The sequence below is a fragment of the Hyla sarda genome, chromosome 3 (genome assembly GCF_029499605.1).
Source record: "Hyla sarda isolate aHylSar1 chromosome 3, aHylSar1.hap1, whole genome shotgun sequence".
Taxonomy (NCBI): domain Eukaryota; kingdom Metazoa; phylum Chordata; class Amphibia; order Anura; family Hylidae; genus Hyla; species Hyla sarda.
In genome coordinates this window covers 348,126,602-348,148,393 of record NC_079191.1, presented here as the reverse complement: position 1 = coordinate 348,148,393, position 21,792 = coordinate 348,126,602, and the positions used below count along the sequence as shown (strand labels likewise).

The following is a 21,792-nucleotide window of genomic DNA, read 5'->3' as shown; positions in this document are numbered from 1 at the left end:
CGCCAGTATTTCGTCCCTGAGAAACTGGACAATACCCAAACTGACTGCAGAATTAGTTAGGAGAGGAATCTCTTTCCCATCCACGGCTAGGAAAGCGGAGTTATATAGTTTGTTAACATCAGAAACTGCCGGGCCCAGTAACGATGAGGTGTCAAATTGTACCTTTCACACCTCTCTCACGCAACTACACGCGCTAGTTAACAGTCTATCCTCTTCTCTCTCGTATATGCAGTCTAGAGTTGAGGCCATAGAGAACAGGAACACGGTTCTGCCCACACCCCCGATACCAGTTCAGTCTCCGGCTTACGCCTCAACATCAGGTACTCATACAGCAGTTCCTACAATAGCACCAGCTCATTTTATACCAGCCCACATAAAAAAAAGACACTCAATGGGAAAGACATCAATATGGCTTCTCTCCTGATAGCCACCCACGATCTGATGGAAAATAAAAGCATCGCTTGTTGGGACGTCTCTGTGGTTTTGAAATCAAAAGATGTCCACCTTAGTAGAAAGTTATCTGTGTCAGAATTCATAATGGCATTCAGCATATACCGCGATATCATTTGTACTACAAAACCAGAGAGAAGGGAAGAATTGGACCACTACCTATATAAGGTGACCGAGCGATCACATTTTACGATCATCATCGGTCCTTTTCGGCCAAAGCAGCTGCGGCGCTATGCCAGTTTGGGTACGCCATCAATTGGGCAACTATCGATACAGAGATTTTTTTGTACTCACTTTGTTGGGTTGAAGACACCGGTATGTGCCAAATGCCAGTCCAGCAGTCATACTGCAGAATGGTGCAGCCCCACGAATACCGACACCAGCAGTGGTCTGCCAGGCACATCAACTTCAACACAGCCTAGAGTGCAGAAAACCTCAGGTCTATCGGATAAATTGGGAAGACCCATTAAGTATTTAGGCAGGTCACAGATGTGTAATTACTTTAATTACATGGCTTGTAATTACAATCAGTGTAGGTTGTTGCATGTCTGTGCCATTTGCTTCAGGGCCCAACCTAAAGTGGCTTGTCCACAAAAAAGTGAGAAATCCTGACTAGCCGTCATAGATGTGGCTTTCTTAGAAATGTTTCTGGCAGATCACCCTGATTCAGGCTGTCCAATTTCTTCTTTCTGGGTTCACGCACAGTTTCCACGTAGGCATAGTAACCATACCCGATGTCACCCATGAGCGCAATAATCTCCTGTCAGCTCAAACTGACCCTGAGGCTATAGATCTTCTCATCAAAACAGAGGTTGATAAGGGTTTTGTGATATGCCCATTCAGGAAGTCACCTTACAAAACATGGAGAGTTAGTCCTATTGGTCTAGCAATTGGGAAGTTTAACAATAAAAAAAAGATTGGTGTATGACTTGTCTGCTCCCCATTCTTCCTCTGTGCCCAGCATTAACAGGTTAATTCCAGCAGATGAGTTTGGCGTAAAATACTTGTCCATTAATCGCCATAATTTTGAGCATGGGTCGGGGAGCCTGGCTATCTAAGGCAGATATAACAGATGCCTTCAAATTGCTCCCGATCATGCCTCAATTGTGGAGATGACACGGCATCAAGTGGAGGAATAGTTATTTCTTTGCCACTAAATTAACATTCGGAGCCAGAAGCAGCCCCTGGTTATTCAATAAATTTGCTTCAGCTCTTCATTGGATGCTAGAAAACAGGTTTTCATGCAATCACCTCATTCACTACCTAGATGGTTATTCCACAGGGTACGACATTTATATCCCATTTGTTAGAGCTATCTTTTGCCCTGGCCCAGAACAGCATAATACAGTTAGGGCGGTCAGCAATGGCAGACCTGCTAATGTGGGATACCTTTTTGGGTTCATGGAATGGGATTTCATTCTTTATTCCTAGAGTCAGTAATCAGTCACCTCGTATTTTTTCAGATGCCTCCTTTATATCTGGGTTTGCAGCTATCTGGGACAACCATTGGTTGGCAGCCCCATGGCCCCCCGAGATTCACTGCGTACCAGGTTTCACCCAGAACTCAGCACTTTTGAACTTTATCCTATCGTAGCTGTGGGCCCAGGTATAGGGAGAATCATGGCACAAGTCCACAGTACTGTTTGTTTTGGATAACGCTGCTACTGTCGAAATTTTGCTAAAAGGCAGATCTAAGAGAGTCTTCAGGTCATGTCCCTGGCTAAAAAATTAGTTTGGTTGTCCTTACATCATGGATTTAATTTTACTTGTGCACATATTAGTGGCATTAAAAATGCAGATGCTCTCTCCAGACAGAAATTCTCTCTTTTCTTCCAGCTCATGCCGGAAGCCGACATGACAGGCACTCAGGTACCACAATTTCAGTCCCTGTGGCCAAAACTTTAATTAATAAATCCTTGTCAGCCAACACTCAAAAAATGTATACAACCGCATGAAATACATTTCAGCAGTTTCAGGCCAAATACACACAGGGTGACCCACATTCAGTATCCTTTATTCTTGCATTCATCGGGTTTTGCCATTCCACCTTACATCTAGCCCATAACAGGGTAAAAATATATTTGGCAGGTATTCAATACCATTTATCATTAGACAATCCTGACAGACCTATCTTCAGCTCTCATATGATAAAATCTGCCCTCAAAAAAGTATGCAGAAAAGGGGAAGTGGTCAAACCCCCTTCTAGCCTACCAATTTCAGGAGATATGTTTAGGCTTTTGTCCAATACGATCGATAATCACCCATTTGGTCATCTTAACAGCATTTCCCTGAAAGCAGTCATGTATTTAGGTTTCTACGGATTCCTATAGTATTGTCTCTAATGTCCACGAAAACATCATTACCAGGTCAAGTGACAAACGCTTGCATGGTGTCCAGTTTACGTTTTCTAAGAATTATTTGCATGTATTCACCCCTATACTGAACAGTTACTCATGTTTGATGGCTCGCCCATAACTACCTCGCTTTTTATCAAATACCTACGAGTCCTGGTGAAGTCTTTAGGTGACAACCCAGCGGTGCTTTCCAGACATTCATTCAGAATGGGTGCAGCATCTTCGGCATCCAGGCACGGAGCCCCAGCGCATATCATTAAGAGTATGGGTCGTTGGAAGTCAGCCTGCTTTATGCGTTACATTGCGAATCCCAAGAAAGAAATAGCTGACATGTTTAAATCCCTTGTTATGTGAACCGCTTAATATTCTGTTCCTTATGTTGGTGTTTTGCCCTCTATTTTCCAGGCATGCTCTGACGTGGCAGTTATGGCACACATCAAGCTGCTTAGTTAGGGTTGGTTTATCGTAGGTAGGTTCTTACGTTACTTGTCATTCCTGACAGGAGCCCTGACCACAAGTGTAAGGCTACGCAGTAGAGTAGGGGCGTATGGCTTTAAGAACCCGCTTTAAGCCCCTTCAATATAAGTCTATGGGAGGGGTGTCCGTCACGGCCCTTCCCATAGACTTGCATTAAGGGGGCAGACTGTGAGGTCACGAGGGGGCGGAGCCGTGATGTCACGATGCTCCTTCCCTTGTATCGCAGGTCATTACGCACAGAGCGAGCTTGCTTTGTGCAGTAATGATAACGGGGTGCTGCAGCCGAGATCCCGGGGGTCCCCAGCAGCAGGACCCCCGCGATCTGACATCTTATCCCCTACCCTTTGGATAGGGGATAAGATGTCCTCAGACGGAATACCCCTTTAAATTAGTTGTTTAAAAATGTCCTCTTCTGATACCTATAACTTATTTTTCCATATATAGGGATGTGAGAGGGCTCATTTATTGCTCTGTGATCTGTAGTTTTTATCGGTACCATTTTTGTTTTAATGGGACTTTTTGATCGCTTTTAATACATTTTATTAGGGTATACAAAGTGACCAAAAATACGCAATTCTAGGCTTTTAATAAATATATATATTTATAGAGCGGACATTTACGCACGTGGCGATACCACGTTTATTTTTGTCTATTTTTTTTATAGGAAACGGGGGATAGCACAGCAGTGATCAGTGTTATCGGCGCTCCATTGCTCGAGCTGACTGGAGCACTGATCAGACGGCGAGAAGGCAGGTTATGGCCCTTCCATCATCCTCTCGGCTGATCAGGACCACTCGGGTGATGGCTGGCATTTGCCACAGGTTCCGGTGGCTGATAGCCGCTGGGACCATCCCACTATGACCCGAGCTGAGGAGGAGCAGGCACAGGGCATACATGTATGCCCTGCATTCTGAAAGAGTAGCTCCCACCATCTCATTATTGTTTTATTCTGTCCCTACCTATAGGAAATCTATCCCTAACCCCCTCCCTGCCTTTAAAAATTTTTGGGGGACTTACATAGTCTTCATATTCATCGCTTCTTTCTTGCTGTGCGGTCTTCCCCAGCAGATGCGACGTCCCTGACGCTTGCTGGACGCCGACTTCCGCCCTCACTTCATCTATGCTGCGCTCCCGCTGGAAGCACACATAGATGATCAGCGAATCGCAGGGCAGGCTGCTCCTGGGTCTCCTCTTCCCTGTTTACCAGTACATGTGCTACCCAGGAAGGAGGAGTATAGGAGTAGCCTGCATAGAAATAGACACCTGCAGAGACCCAATGTAGAGAAGAAAACTGTCTTGAAGCACTTTCACCAGCTGTTCGGGACACCGAACGCTTCAAGACACAGTTTTCTTCACTACACCAGCTTGTAAACTTGCAGTGGAGCTTCAGCGCGGCACTGATAACTAGTGTGCGCGCATGGCTGTGCGTGAATATAATCAGCCAATGCGCGCAGCCACAGCATTTACAGGCAGGGAGCGAGTGCAGCCTAAATGAATTAGGACAGATTGGGGAGGGAGACCCCTAGTGGCCAGTTTTCAAATGTAAATTTCACCCTAATAATAAAAAAAATTTAATAATGAAAATATATTAGAGATATCAAAAAAAAATAATAAGTTGGTGACAGTGCACATTTAAGGAGTTAAAAGGGCGGGGGGGAAAAAAAAACAATTGGTGAACTATAATACAGATTTTTCAGGTTGCCATCACAACAGCACCACATAAGATATAACAGATAAAAGTTTCTTTTTTTTTAGAGACAGACCACAGCCTGTCGCACCTTCCGACTGAATGTGAGGTCCTGGAAAGAGGTCACATTCAGCTTGCAGTGTTTAAAGCAGGTGTGCTTTTTCTGCCAAGGAGACTGCCATGGACTGAGTTGAATGCCCTCTTAATCATTCTGGTACTTCATTACCCAAAGATTTGTAGGATTCCGCAATGGCAGATTTAACCCCTTAAGGACCAAGCCCATTTTAACCTTAAGGACCAGGCCAATTTTATTTTTGCGTTTTCGTTTTTTCCTCCTCTCCTTCTAAAATCCATAACTCTTATATTTCCATCTACAGACCCAAATAAGGGCTTGTTTTTTGCATGACCAATTGTACTTTGTAATGAAACCTCTAATTTTACCATAAAATGTACGGCGAACCCAAAAAAATATTTTTTAGGGAGGAAATTCAAATGAAAACCACAATTTTTGGAGGGTTTCGTTTTCGCACTGTATGGTATATATGTTTATTTAAAAAATTACGCTTTTTGGGGGTAAAATGGGAAAAACTGACAATTTTTATTTTTATTGGGGGAGGGGATTTTTCACTTTTATTTTTTTTTTACTTTTATTTTTTTTTTTTCCTACATTTTTCAACTTTTTTTAACATTTTTTTTATTTTTATTTTTTACACTTATTTCCCCATAGGGGACTATCTATAGCAATCATTTGATTGCTAATACTGTTCAGTGCCATGCATAGAGCATAGCACTAATCAGTATTATCGGTCATCTTCTGCTCTGGCCTGCTCGATCTCAGACCAGAGCAGAAGACTTCGGGAGATGGACGGAGGCAGGTGAGGGGACCTCCATCCGCCATTACAGATGATGGGATAACCGCTGCAGCGCTGCGGTCAATCCGATCATCTATTTTAACTCGTGCATTGCCGCAGATGCCATGACCTGTACTGATCACGGCATCTGAGGGGTTAATGGCGGACATCCGCACGATTGCGGATGTCGGCCATTACTGGCGGGTCCCCGGCTGCTGATAGCAGCCGGAACCTGCCGTGTTTGACACGAGCACCGCTTCGATGCTCGGGGTCATACACAGGATGTAAATGTACGTCTTGGTGCGCGAAGAACAGCCAAGCCAGGACGTACATTTACGTCCGTGGTCGTTAAGGGGTTAAACCATCTAGAGATGGAATTTTCTGATTCTTTCTGATCCTTATTGGGACCTTGGAATTAAATGAATAGTTTGGAGTCTCTTCATTACGATATTTTAAAACCAACCTTCTCATGTCCAATGTATGAAAGGCTTTCTCCCTCTCATTTTCTATATTTATACATTCTATATATTCTTTTTGGTATACAGGCATAGAACTTGCTTACAAAACTTGCTGTGGACAGCATTTGTAAAAAGTCATCCATTTTCACACAAAAAATTACCAGAGGACAAATCATACAAAGTGGTGTCACTTCATAAAAAAAATTGTACTAGCAGCATATTTATGACATGCCGCGAAAACATTTAATACATTTGGCACATATGTACACATTGCTACCACATAAACTAAAAGGAGATATCCAGCCAAACTCCACATATCATCAGCTCCTGCTCTTGTTTCCTGTGTGAGTTGCAGGAAGGGGCTGCCTTGAGTGAGCTGAGCAGGTCACATGGTTAGAGAAGCAGTGAATATAGGAGAGAGGTGTGTGCAGCCTTAGCGCTCTAGGCTTTTTGAGCTGAGGATAAGGAACTGTTCATTACTGGTGCCTGACAGTCATCATGTGTGATAAGAACTACTGGACTTCCTACCTAAAGAAAAAGCTAAAGTAAACAGGGTGCGTGTTCAGCTAAGATTACATTGCAAAGTTATATAGCTTTAACATGTGCAGCTATATAAAAGGTAATTTCATTTGGCTGAAGTTCTCCTCTAACAGTGTTGAAATGTTATTCATCCACACCATATTTGATACATTCCCCTATCGTGCCCATTATGTGTCCTGCCATTGGCAGCCAGCACCGCTGCCTTATCTTGCAGTGGTGTAGTAAACAAGAAACCTAGACTGCTATGATTGGAATCATCATTTTTAGTAACAAATCGAGGTACTGTTTCTGACCAAATGGTAGTCGAATTCAAATATGGAGGCCTTGTGGGGAGCACAGCAATTTTCCTTTGTGGTGGAGCAACACACTGGTCCAACTGCTGGAGTGATCTGATAACCATTTCATATGCAGTCGGTCATCCATAGTAGTGGTAGACGGAGCATTAACAGCTCAGTGATATGTGCAGGACATCCTCTGGTCTCATGTGTCGCCTCTAATAGCAACTGCAACATCTGTGGAGAAATGTGCCATATGATACCATAAAGAACTTTTATACCTTAATGCCCAACCATACCTTATGTGTCCAAGATAGAGGTGGCCGATCAAGGTACTAGAGCCTCCTTTCCATTGTACAGTTTTCCCCTATTTCACACAAAGATTTATTTAACTCCTAGAGCAATTTTTATTTTGCCCTAGAGTATATAAAGCACACCCTTGCAGATTTTGCTGAGGATCAGCAGCAAAACCTACAACAATGTAGAATTAGATGAATGTAGTTTCAGAAGGAATCATTTGATTCCATGCAGATGTATTAAAGTGTAAAAATAAATAAATAAAGTTTAAAAAAAGCACACTAAAGGGGTACTCCACTGGCCAGCTTTCGGAACAGTTAGTTCCAAACCCTGTCCATGCGATGCGGGGATCGGCCACGCCACCCTCGTGACGTCACACCACGCCCCCTCAATGCAAGGTGGGGTAGCCCTTTAACCCCTTCCGTATTAAAAGTTCAAAGCACCCCTCTTTTCCCATTTTCCATATAAAAACATGTAAAAATAATAAAAATCAATGTATTTGGTATCACCGCATGCATAACTGTCTGAACTTTTAAAATATAACAAATATCCGTACGGTGAATGGTGTAAACGGGGGGAAAAAAAATACCAAACCGCAGAATAATTTTTTTTTTTTTATAACATCCCATAAAAAAATTGAGTAAAAAAGCGATCAAAAAAGTCTGATCAATAACAAAATGGTACCAATACAAACAACAGATTATGTTGCAAAAAATGAGCACTCATACAGTTTGGTATACAAAAATAAAAATTTTATAGGGGTCAGAAAATGTCAATTTAAGAAAAATTTTAATTGTCAATTTAAATGATTAAAACTATACAAATTTGGTACCGTTGTTTAAAATATAACAAATATCCGTACGGTGAACGGTGTAAACGGGGGGGGAAAAAAATACCAAACCGCAGAATAATTTTTTTTTTTTATAACATCCCATAAAAAAATTGAGTAAAAAAGCGATCAAAAAAGTCTGATCAATAACAAAATGGTACCAATACAAACAACAGATTATGTTGCAAAAAATGAGCACTCATACAGTTTGGTATACAAAAATAAAAATTTTATAGGGGTCAGAAAATGTCAATTTAAGAAAAATTTTAATTGTCAATTTAAATGATTAAAACTATACAAATTTGGTACCGTTGTAATCGGGCTGACCTAAAGTATCAAAATAACATGTTAGCTTGATCACAAGGTAAATAGCGTAAAAAAAAAAATAATAATAATAATTTTTTTATTGCATTTTTTTATCTATTTCACCTCACGATTATTTTTTCCAGAGCATATGTTACGGTAAAATGAAATATGGATTACAAAGCACAATTTGTCCTGCAAAAAACAATCCCTCATATGAGTCATTAGATTGGAAAAAGTGTCATGGCTATTATAAGGAGAGGAGGAAAAATGAAAATTGGCCCAGTCCTTAAGGGGTTAAAGTATTTTTAGATCTGCCTATTAGGTAAGACTGTATTGACATACACTTTTGGTATATTTAGTATTTTGGTGTATTTTAAAATTATTTTGTGTACCAGGAAAAGTGGATTGTCATGAGGGAATATAGATTATGCTCCATTTTAGTCCCTTGGACGAGTAGTTTTTTTAATTTTTTTATTTCTACACCCCTGATATCCTGGACAAAAGTTGAATCAGCTGCGGTTTAGTGTTCAGTCTTCCACCAATCAGGAAAATGAGGTGGGAGAAGTTCACGCCCAGTGTGTTCCCTCCATCTCTGTGTCACCTGATCAAGACCCATTCTCAGTGTAAGTCTATGGAGCAAGAGGAGCGTGGGTGCCGCTGGGGACCCCCGGGATCTCGGCTGCAGCACTCACCTGTTGCGGCTTCCGGCAGAGCTGGAGGCTCTCATGCAAGTCTATGGGAGGGGGCATGATGGCTGTCACGCCCCCTCCCATAGACTTGCATGGCAGGGCGTGACGTCACACGGGGCGGAGTAGTGATGTCACAATCTCCCGTCACCGTGGTCGTTGGGATGAGAGCCTCCAGCATTGCCGGAAGCCGCAACAGGGGAGTGCTGGAGCAGAGTTCCCAGGGGTCCCCAGCGGCGGGACCCCCACGATCTGACATCTTATTCCCTTTCGATAGGGGATAAGATGTCTAGGGGCAGAGTACCCCTTTAAGGTGAAAGAAGGACAAAAATCTTATGGATACATAAAAGGAGAGATTGAAAAGCCAATGTATCTCGAGCTGTGTGTCTCTTAGTCATGGCCATGACATGTGGCTTGAAACAAGTTGGAATTTAAATGCGTAGCTTAAAATATATATTTTTTAAAGTTAAAATTTTTTGCACACAGCGTTCGGAACTCAATGTTCCGGATGCTGGGTAGTGGAGTAACCCTTTAACTAATGACATGTCGGGGCAACATGCTATAGGTTGTTTTCAATGACAAGAATACTTTACAGGTGTGTTCTGATCCCTTTTAGGTGAACTTGCAAAGATATACTTTTGGAAATCTGATGTTCTGAAGGGGGTAACTGTTGGTATAATTTATGCAAAGACACTGGCCCTCAGTTACTAACAGGATTCCTACTTTTGTCGGGTTTTGCGCCTAAATTCTGTCGCACGGACCAGCCACAGAATGTGCGAATGAATAAACCTGAAAGTATCAGAATCCCTCATAGCCATGCTTGATACCTACCTTCCCAATCCCTTTCCCCCATGGGCGATAAACTCCTATTCCCCTACCTCCACCGAAATAAACAGAACATTTACCTGCAGAAAGAGGCTGTCAGCACAATGGAGACTCCTATGGAGTAACATTATGTCTGTAGCTTGTGATAACTATGGACGCTCACACATTAGGTCTGTAGCTAGTGATAACTATGGACGCTCACAGAGTAACATTAGGTCTATATCTAGTGATAACTATGGACGCTCACACATAACATTAGGTCTATATCTAGTTATAACTATGGACGCTCACACATAACATTAGGTCTGTAGCTAGTTATAACTATGGCTGCTCACACAAAACATTAGGTCTATATCTAGTGATAACTATGGACGCTCACACATAACATTAGGTCTGTAGCTAGTGATAACTATGGACGCTCACACAACATTAGGTCTGTAGCTAGTGATAACTATGGACGCTCACACATAACATTAGGTCTATATCTAGTTATACCTATGGCTGCTCACACAAAACATTACGTCTATATCTAGTGATAACTATGGACGCTCACACATAACATTAGGTCTGTAGCTAGTTATAACTATGGACGCTCACATAGAGTAACATTAGGTCTATATGTAGTTATAAGGTGTAGGGAGCCAGGCTGTATGGTTATATGTATATATTCCATCATGGCCCCTGCACACTCTATCACTGCTCCCTCCATGCAGCGGTCACACAGCTGCCCTCGGTGCACTCACCCTCTAATACGTCCCCCACAGCTGCACGTCGTACTTGACACTTCTGTGTGTGCCAGCCTCACGGTCTCGGTTGATACATAGGAATGTAAACACATTAGTTCCGGAGGAGGAAACGTTCCGCCTCTCACATTGTGGGCGGTGTTGTGAGGGAAGGCTGTGAGGAGAAGAGGCTACAGTAGTGCTTTCCAAACAATGTGCCTCCAGCTGTTGTAAAACTACAACTCCCAGCATGCATTTTGCAACAGCTGGAGAGTCACAGGTTAGGGAACACTGACATATACCATAAGGCTAAATAAAACGTAATAAACACTGCTATAACGTGGTCAGTTGTTACCACCTGTTTTCCAAACAGTGTGCCTCCAGCTGTTGCAAAGCTAAAACTCCCAGGATGCCTGGAAAGCCAAAGACTGTCCATTCACGCTGGAAGTTGTATTTTTGCAACAGCTGCGGGCACACTTTTCAGAAAATTCTGTCCTAGGGACTAGGGATCGACCGATTATCGGTTTGGCCGATTTTATCGGCCGATAATCACGATTTTGGGCATTATCGGTATCGGTAATTACCTTGCCGATAAGCCGATAATGCCCCGCACCGCACCGCACCCCCCCGACTCACCGCACTGCCCCACTGCTTCAACTGGTCCCTGCGTCACTTCTCCTATCTCCACCAATATATACAACAGCACAATCATTGCACCTGCCCGACCATCTTGTTAACCCTATGGTAACTTAGGTGGTGCCTACCAATTCACATAGGGGGAGATTTATCAAAACCTGTATAGAGGAAGAGTGGTGCAGTTGCCCATAGCAACCAATCAGATCACTTCTTTCTTTATTGAAAAGGCCTGAGAAAAATGAAAGAAGCGATCTGACTGGTTGCTATGGGCAACTCAGCAACTTTTCCTCTGGACAGGTTTTGATAAATTTCTCCCTAATAGTGTGTAAATGATGATAAAAACTAATACATAAACGAACACATTCAAGTACCAATGTTCACTTGCTGAATGGAATGGATCAAGATACTTATAGGAATCACTAGAGCGTTACGCTCCCCGATAACACCCCTTTCCGTACTATATGTTAAACACATTAACATCACTCCGATCATTTAGTCCCAATAGACCTAGGGCTTTTGTTTTCAGGATGATAGCGGTTACCTTCTTCAATAGTAAGGTATTTAAAACACCTCCCCCTGGAATTCTGTCTATACATACAAGACCCATAAATGACATCGCTTTTATATCTCCCCTGGGAATTCCCCGCATATGATTTATCAACTTAGGAGCAGGGCTGCCATCAGAACATGGGGGGACATTTCCTAATCTAGTCTATTCTGGGTATGCTTATAGACCAGCGTATGTGGTAGTCTCCTGTCTATTGTGCTCCTAATTTATCAAAGGTCTCACAGCCCTTGATAAATTCTGTGCTCAGACTTCAGGGTCTACAGCTTAAACTGCATTTAGACCTGCTCCAACATGGTCTGACATTTCAGCGTATTTTGGGCAGATGCGACTTGTCGCACAAAAGTCGCACTTGATAAATTCAGCACCAATGCATTTTCCAATGCATTTCCGTCTAAAATAGATTTGCATGCATCATGTTCTAAAAATCCTCTACAGCAAAAGTCGCAGAAAAGTTGCACATATTTAGACTGCGACTTTCTGTGCGACAAATTTAGACAGGAAAAACCAGTCTAAATCCTTTGATAAATCTCCCCCAAGGTGCTTACACAGCTCAAGGCCTGACCAACACCCCCCCCCCCCACCACCACCACCACCACCACCACCACCACACCCAAAATTTTTAAACCACAGGATAAAAAACAAAAAAAAAAAAAACAAGAGTCCTTTAGTTCAATGGGGAAGGAAGGAGGAAATATTATCACCATACATATTGTCATCATACTGTTACTGACCAAATCCTGTATACTGAAACCAATATTACCAATAATACCAGTATACTAGGAGGAATATTATCACTATACATTTTACCATCATACTGTTACTGACCAAATACTGTATACTGAAACCAATATTACCAATAGTACCAATATACAAGGAGGAATATTATGACCATATATATTTCAATAATACTGTTACTGACTAAATCCTGTATACTGAGACCAATATTACCAATAATACCAGTATACAAGGAGGAGATATTCCCCCCATACAGTGACCATATAGTGGTAGATATTAGCTCTACACAGGCTCTGCAGACCATGTAGGTGATTACATAGAGTTACATCAGGTGATGTCTTACATAGTTACATAGTTACATAGTTAGTACGGTTGAAAAAAGACATACGTCCATCAAGTTCAACCAGGGAATTGAAGGGTAGGGGTGTGGCGCGATATTGGGGAAGGGATGGGATTTTATATTTCTTCATAAGCATTAATGTTATTTTGTTCCAGGAATGTATCTAATCCTCTTTTAAAGCTGTTAATTTTTCCTGCTGTGACCAGTTCCTGAGGTAGACTGTTCCATAAGTTCACAGTTCTCATGGTAAAGAAGGCGTGTCGCCCCTTGAGACTAAACTTTTTCTTCTCCAGACGGAGGGTGTGCCCCCTCGTCCTTTGGGGGGGGGGTTAACCTGGAACAGTTTTTCTCCATATTTTTTGTATGGGCCCTTTATATACTTATATACGTTTATCATATCCCCCCTTAAACGTCTCTTCTCAAGACTAAACAATTGTAACTCCTTTAATCGCTCCTCATAACTAAGATGTTCCATGCCCCATATTAGTTTAGTCGCGCGTCTCTGCACCCTTTCCAACTCCGCAGTGTCCCTTTTATGGACTGGTGCCCAAAACTGAACAGCATATTCCAGGTGAGGCCGTACCAATGCCTTATAAAGGGGGAGTATTATGTCCCTGTCCCTCGAGTCCATGCCTCTTTTTATACATGACAATATCCTGCTGGCTTTGGAAGCAGCAGCCTGACATTGAATGCTATTCTGTAGTCTGTGATCTACAAGTACACCCAGATCCTTCTCTACCAGTAGCTCTGCCAGTTTAATCCCCCCTAAGACATACGATGCATGCATGTTATTAGTACCCAGATGCATAACTTTACATTAAACAACAGCGGTCCCAGTACTGAACCTTGGGGCACACCACTTATAACCGGGGACCAATTAGAGTACGAATCATTGACCACCACTCTCTGGGTACGATCCATGAGCCAGAAACACTATATCCACAGCCATTCCTCTGTCAAGGCTTCTACTCACCTCTTCATAAAAGCAAATTAGATTGGTTTGACAACTTCTATCCTTAGTAAACCCATGCTGGCTATCACTTATAATACAATTATCCCCTATGTATTCCTGTATGTAATCCCGTTTAAGTCCTTCAAACAATTTACCCACAATGCACGTTAAACTTACCGGTCTATAGTTTCCTGAGGAAGACCTAGAGCCCTTTTTGAAAATTGGCACCACATTCGCCTTGCGCCAGTCCCTTGGCACAATACCAGACACCAGTGAATCTCTAAATATCATGAACAGGGGTACAGATATTACTGAACTTAGTTCTCTAAGAACTCTAGGGTGTAATCCATCTGGCCCTGGAGATTTGCTTATATTTAAATTACTTAACATACCTTGTACCATTTCTACATTAAGCCAATTCAGTACATTACATGATGTGTTACCAGCACTGACCTGTCCAATGTCAGCTCCTCCTTCTTCCTCAGTATATACAGAACGAAAGAACCCATTCAGTAGCTCCGCTTTCTCTTTATCGCCTGTGACAACCTCCCCATTATCATTATTAAGGGGTCCTACATGCTTTGTCCTTGTTTTTTTTGCATTTATATATCTAAAAAAAATATTTAGGATTAGTTTTGCTTTCTTTGGCCACCTTTCTCTCATTTTCAATTTTTGCTGTTTTTATTAAATTTTTACAGATTTTATTAAGCTCCTTGTACTGTTTAAATGTTATAGCTGACCCATCAGATTTGAATTTTTTGAAGGCTATTTTTTTTTGTTGTTTATTGCTCTTTTAACATCATTTGTTATCCATGTAGGATTTAGTTTTAATCGTTTACATTTGTTCCCCTTTGGTATATATTTAGATGTATAGTTATTTAGAGTTGATTTAAAGATGTCCCATTTACCTTCTGTATCAGTATTTGACAACACCTCCCCCCAGTCTATGTCCTGTAGTGCAGATCTCAGCCCAGGGAAGTTTGCCTTTTTAAAGTTATATGTTTTTGCCTTCCCCGCCTGTCTTTGTTTTCTACATTTTAAGTCAAAAGTAACTATATTGTGGTCGCTATTACCAAGGTTTTCCTGCACAGTTACATTACCAACCAGCTCTGCGTTGTTGGAAATGATCAGATCCAACAAGGCATCACTTCTTGTTGGGTCCTCCACAAACTGGCCCATAAAATTATCCTGCAATAAATTTAGGAATTGTCGCCCCTTTGTAGTTTTAGCCAACCCCCGACCCCAATCTATATCTGGATAGTTAAAATCTCCCATTATTACCACTGTACCTGCCCGGGCAGCCCTCTCTATTTATTTATGCAGCCGACCTTCTATCTCTTCAGTGATATTAGGGGGTCTGTAGATTACCCCAAGTATTATTTTTTCAGTATTTCCCTCCTTTTGTAATTCTACCCACAATGATTCCACATCCTCAGAATCATCACACACTATGGCATCGTTCACACTGACTTTCATTCCACTTCTTACATACAGACAGACTCCGCCACCTTTTCTGTTCATTCTATCTTTGCGAAACAATGTAAACCCCTGCAGATTGACAGCCCAGTCATGCGAGGAGTCCAGCCATGTCTCAGTGACCCTAACTATATCAATATGTTCCTCCAGTATCAAAGCCTCAAGCTCCCCAATTTTATTTGCTAGGCTTCTGGCATTTGTGAACACACATTTTACATTTCCATCCTTTTTGTTATTGGGGTTAATGGGATTCAAGGGTGTAAGTTTTATTTTCCTATGAAGCCTATTCCTATTAACTATTCTAACCCCTCCCTCCGCTCCACCCCCAGGTACATTTATAATTTCCACCTCTCTATCTACACTATCTTCCCCCTCTTTGCTGTAGCTTCCCTCCCCCAAGTCCCTAGTTTAAACACTCCTCTACCCTTCTAGCCATCTTCTCCCCAAGCACAGCTGCACCCTCCCATTGAGGTGCAGCCTGTCCCTACGGTAGAGCCGGTAACCGACAGCGAAGTCAGCCCAATTCTCCATGAACCCAAACCCCTCCTTCCTACACCAGCTTCTGAACCACTTGTTTACCTCCCTAATCTCCCGCTGCCTCTCTGGTGGGGCTTGTGGTACAGGTAATATTTCAGAAAATACTACCTTGGAGGTCCTTGCCTTAAGCTTGCGGCCTAAGTCCCTGAAATCATTTTTAAGGACACTCCACCTACCTCTTACTTTGTCATTGGTGCCAATATGTACCATGACTGCTGGGTCCTCTCCAGCCCCGCCCAGCAACCTGTCAACCCGATCCGCAATGTGCCGAACTCATGCGCCAGGCAGCCAACACACTGTTCGGCGATCCCGGTCTGTGTGACAGATCGCCCTGTCTGTCCCCTTGTCTGTCTTCCCTGATTGGAGTCGGTCACTTTCCTTTTTCTTCTCCTTCGGGCCCAGACTGTCATGACAACTTCTTCCTTTCACATCTTGTCTCCACAGAACCTGAGTTCACCGAGCTCAGGCAACACAAATAATTGTGGTCAAAGTACAGCTTTGGTAGGAGTCACGAGGATACTAGGAAAAATAATCTATCTCGATGCTTCGTAGCTAGTTGTTGTTATTACTAACATCGGTGTATCTGAGTACTGGTGTATATATTCATTTTGGTTTTAAGTAATCGACAAGGGTTTTCCCTGATGATCCTGCATGCACATGGCAGGAGATACGTGTCGGAAATTGGGACATTACCCTTTTCTTGGCTATATCTGTGATTTTTAATACACGTTTCATCACGTTTCATTTTGGTTCATTTGGAGCCCCGGGGTATATATCCTATATCCTATAATATTATCATACTTCCTATATTCCTTGTTTATTGTTTTCTCCCTCACTTAGATAGTGTAGGGAACGGCACCGTGGTCTAGGCCACCCTGTTAAGGAGGTGGGTTCCTCAAAAGGCAGGGACAGAGGGACGGGCATCTTAGCTGCCAATGGGCACTTATCCCTCACCACTATCATAATGCCACCCTACTGCTATATTCATGTTACCATACAGTAGCACCTCTACATCCTCATACATATCTCTATTTAGGGTGCCTCCCCAGATGTCTGTCAAACTAATTACATCTTCTCCATCTTGATATCCAAGATATTCGGATATTACACCGCTGGTCTCCTTTTACCAGTTTTTTGGTGTTACAATTTGGTACACATTTGTTTGTTCATAATTATTGTTTTTGTAAATTTTTTAGGTAAATGACATTAAAGGTTATGTTTTACTATATCATTTATTAGATCAGGAGGATTTGTTTCAGTGAATTCTTTCTCCACAGAACCTGCCAGACAAACATTTTAGGCTCTGCACTTTTCCTGCACCTATAACTCTCCACACAGTAATGGCTAGATAAGTGGGTTGGGGAAAAGTAGGTAGGTCCGCTCCCCACCCATTAGGTAGTTAGGTCACTCCAGAAAGTAGACAGGTCCCCCTCACATTGTTTCCCTCATTATACAGGTGCCCAGAGTAGGGAGGTACCTGTTACGCCGGGCGCTCCGGGTCCCCGCTCCTCCCCGGAGCGCTCACAGCGTTCTCCTGTTCGCAGCGCCCCGGTCAGACCCGCACATCGGGTGCGCTGCGATAATGTCTCTAGCCGTGATGCGATTCATGATGCGGGACGCGCCCGCTTGCGGTGCGCATCCCGACCCGCTTACCAGACTCGCTCCCCGTCTGTGCTGTCCCGGCGCGTGGCCCCGCTCCCTAGGGCGCACGCGCGCCGGTTCTTTACGATTTAAAGGGCCGGTGCGCCATTGATTGGCGCATGGTTTTTAATTAGTGTGTTCACCTGTGCACTTCCCTATATTACCTCACTTCCCCTGCACTTCCTTGCCGGATCTTGTTGCCATTGTGCCAGTGAAAGCGTTCCTTGTGTATCCCTAGCCAGTGTTCCAGACCTCTTGCCGTTGCCCCTGACTACGATCCTTGCTGCCTGCCCTGACTTTCTGCTACGTCCGACCTTGCTCTTGTCTAATCCCTTGTACCGCGCCTATCTCAGCAGTCAGAGAGGTTGAGCCGTTGCCGGTGGATACGACCTGGTTGCTACCGCTGCTGCAAGACCATCCCGCTTTGCGGTCCACGCCAATCCCTCTCTGACACAGAGGATCCACTTCCAGCCTGCCGAATCCTGACAGTACCACCTGTAGGTAGGTCCCCGTGTAGATAGTTACTCCCTGTATGCAGTGGCAGCCCCCTATAAGTAGGGGTTACTCCCTGTAGGTAGGTCCCCCTGTATATAGTTGCAGCCCCCCATATACAGTAGTATCCCCCCTTTAGGTAGGTGTTAGCAGCAGTCCCCTTTAGGTATTAGTAGTGGCAGCCCCTTTTAGGTAGTCTTTTAGGCAGCCCCTTAGGTAGTAATAGCCAGCAGCTCCCCCCACCCCTCCCCCTTAGGTAGAAATAGCCAGCAGCCTCCTTGGGTAGTAATAGCAGTGACCCCCTTAGGTAGAAATAGCCAGCAGCCTCCTTAGGTAGTAATAAGTAGCCCCAATAAGTAGCAATCAGTAGCCCCCTTAGGTAGTGTGGTGTCTTGGTATCGTATTTCATACTGTACCTTTGTAGAGGTCCCCATAGTCAGAGTCTCTAGGAACGTCGGGTTCCTTCTTCTTTAGTTATCCCCTCGTCACCCCTTAGTTGGTTCATATTTGTATAGAAATTCATATAAATATAAGTATAAATATGTTTATATTCAAATGCCTACCTGTTCAGCGTAGCAGGACCTTCGGGTCATGTGATTAGGTTCAGAACTCTATGGTTTTGCTAAAGGCCTTTTGGTGGTTCTCATGACGTGATCACCCACAATGCAATGTAACGGTGAGTGACAGTTGTTATGGACCAATCCAAAACGGCTAGCCCCTGCCCATATAAGGGAGCTGCGCCATCTTGATCGCTCTCTTGGGTTGCTGATTCTGGAGGAGGTAGGACCTCTGCAGCTTACAAGACAATCAGCAAGGCCAGAGCCTTGCGGCCTCGGCCTATAACAAAGCGGATATACTAAGCAATTCCCCGCTACTCTCCGCAAGATCACTGGACCTAAACGCGCCCTTAAATCCAGAGGATCAATGCTACAAAATCTCTGAGAAGCTAAATTGAGCTTATCTGATCCCAACCAACTGTCAATCGCTGCTCAGCTATATCTATAGAGACTCTGTTATCTGGACTGTTACTATTGCTGCATGTACAGAAATTATTCAGTAAAAGTTTCTCAAGTTTTCAGTTAACAGTGATTGTGGACAATCCTTTATTCTACATTCACCTATTGCTCTTGGGAAGGGTGGCAATAGGCCTATGAAGTTTACAGTATTTAACCCGCACCCTGGCATCACGAGTGACAAGGGTTAACAGCGCCCTTTATTATCCTGAACAGCAACACCCTAACTACCCTACACCCCACAAGGCTTTATCCCCCAAGGTTTCCACAGTAGCAATAGCCAGCAGCACCCCCTTAGGCAGTAATAGCAGTAGCCCCCTTAGGTAGTAATAGCCAGCAGCCCCCTTAGGTATTAATAATAGTAGCTCTCTTAAGTAGTAATCAGTAGCCCACTTAGGTAGTAATCAGTAGCCCCCTTAGGTAGTTTGGGCTTGTACTTTTTGATCAAAATGTATACTAACAACCTGTTAGTTTTTGAAATTATGCTGAGAAGCAAGTAGATCAAATTGCAAATGGTGGATATGCGGCTGTGTTTCTCTATTTGTGTTGCACATTTGTAGTCTCTCCCTCCTTCCATAGCCAGCACTCCACTCCACCTATATGGCCCAGGTGTTTTTAATTAGCAGGAAACTGGATAAGGGTTTTCTCCTACCATTCTCCAAGCCCTCTGGCATTGAACACATGGTAGGTTCCATACTGGTGTGGTTCTCTGTGGCGGCCATTGTTTCTGTGATGCTTTGTCTGTGGGGTGGAGTGACCCAGAGCCAGGGGCTTGGTCAGGCAGTAGTGGGGCTGCCTGGCCACTGGGTCGCTTCCCCCGTTGGGCATGGGGTCTCGGAGGCAGTGGTCGCCACCGGGGGCTACGCCAGTGTCATGTTAGGGACCCACTCTAACGAGGTGGCCTTGATGTGGCGAGTGGGCTTGTACTTTTTGATCAAAATGTATACTAACAACCTGTTAGTTTTTGAAATTATGCTGAGAAGCAAGTAGATCAAATTGCAAATGGTGGATGTGCGGCTGTGTTTCTCATTTTGTGTTCCACATTGAAAGTTGCTTACTGGCACACTTTTTGTTAATCAATTTGTTTGTGCCACGTTCACACGTCACTTTACCAATTTATCCCTTAAAGGGGTAGTCCAGTGGTGAAAAACTTATCCCCTATCCTAAGGATAGGGGATAAGTTTGAGATCGCGGGGGTCCGACCGCTGGGGCCCCCTGCGATCTCTCTGTATGGGGCCCCGGCTCTCGGCCCAGATAGCGGGTGTCGACCCCCGCACGAAGCGGCGGCCGACACGCCCCCGCAATACATCTCTATGGCAGAGCCAGAGATTGCCGAAGGCAGCGCTTCGGCTCTGCCATAGAGTTGTATTGAGGGGGCGTGTCGGCCGCCGCCTCGTGCGGAGGTCGACACGCCCCCTTCCCGCGGGCTGTCGGGGCTCCATACAGGAGATCGCAGGGGGCCCCAGCGGTCGGACCCCCCGTGATCTGCAACTTATCCCCTATCCTTAGGATAGGGGATAAGTTGCTCACAACTGAGTCACCACTGGACTACTCCTTTAAGTTCACTGTTCTGCGGAATGTTATCAGGGTTTTTTTTCTGACAACATCCTGCAGAATCTCATCCTTTGCCAACAAAAAGCAGTTCTTGTGGATTGCATTTTTTTAAAATGTTCCATGGGGCTATATTCAAATGAGAAGACAAAATGTTTATCCTGTAGAGCCATGTTGCTGTATTTTCTTTCAGGATAATTTCACTGTCATAGTCTTTCTAGTAGCTCTCCTGCCTGTAAATCAAAGGAGGCGAGATTTGTATTAATCCGCCGTAGTCAAACCAATTGGCCGTATGGGAGAGAGTTTTTAACATAGGTGGGATGGTAAATTTTATGGTTTAACAATGAATTAACTGCTGTGATTTTTTGGTACGCCCTAGTGATGAGCTGACCTGGGGATGCCTCTAATTGTACATCTAGAAATGTTAGAATCTTACCATCAAAAACGCTGGTGAACCGCATGTTTTAAACATTATCATTCAGGTAGGCAACAAATTCCCCAAAGGCCTCCTCTGTGTTATCCCACACTATGATTACATCATTTATGTATCTATAATACATTTTTATGCTGCCTACAAAGGGGTTCTCACTGGTGTTTACCTTTTACTCTTCAAAATTTGCCAAGTACAGCTTTGCAAAAGTCGGGGCAACGGGCATACCCATCACCGTTCCCTGACGATTGTCTGTGCCACTTACGATCAAATTGAAATGCATTACATTTAAGTACCAAGGTTAGCAGTTCTCATATAAAATGCTTCATGCCAGTACCCACTTCGGGGGCGTATCTCAACTGATTACGGATTGCCTGTACACCCACACCTGGATTTTCGGCAACCAGTACCAGTATTGGCGTTTAGGATATTCCACCATTAACTTTTCCGCAAATCTGCCCGATACGTATCCATGCTCTACCCCCTTCTCAAGACTGAGCGAATCCTGCCCACATTATCGCTGGTAGGGTCAGATGATAGCACTACATAGGTGGACCGGTCATTAAGTTGTCGCATGGCCTCTAAATAGTAATCACGGGACAGCAGCACAATGTTACCACCCTTGTCAGCTGGTTTTACTATTATGTCATCCCGGGACTTAAGC

General features: G+C 43.6%; 1 protein-coding gene across 6 annotated transcripts in view; it reads right to left on the bottom strand.

Moving 5' to 3' along the window:
* RMDN2 (regulator of microtubule dynamics 2) overlaps window positions 1-21,792 on the bottom strand; it is a 211,024-nt gene that overhangs the window by 88,289 nt on the left and 100,943 nt on the right. For 3 of the 6 annotated variants that reach the window (XR_008891506.1, XR_008891507.1, XM_056567517.1), the window contains exon 1: window positions 10,779-10,929. The exons of 1 other annotated variant lie outside the window; for it this stretch is intronic. The gene's annotated coding sequence lies outside the window, so the exon portion shown is untranslated. Of the gene's footprint in view, window positions 1-10,115; window positions 10,230-10,778; window positions 10,930-11,521; window positions 11,569-21,792 lie in introns of those variants that run through there. 2 more of the 6 variants (XM_056567523.1, XM_056567521.1) reach the window with 2 other exon arrangements.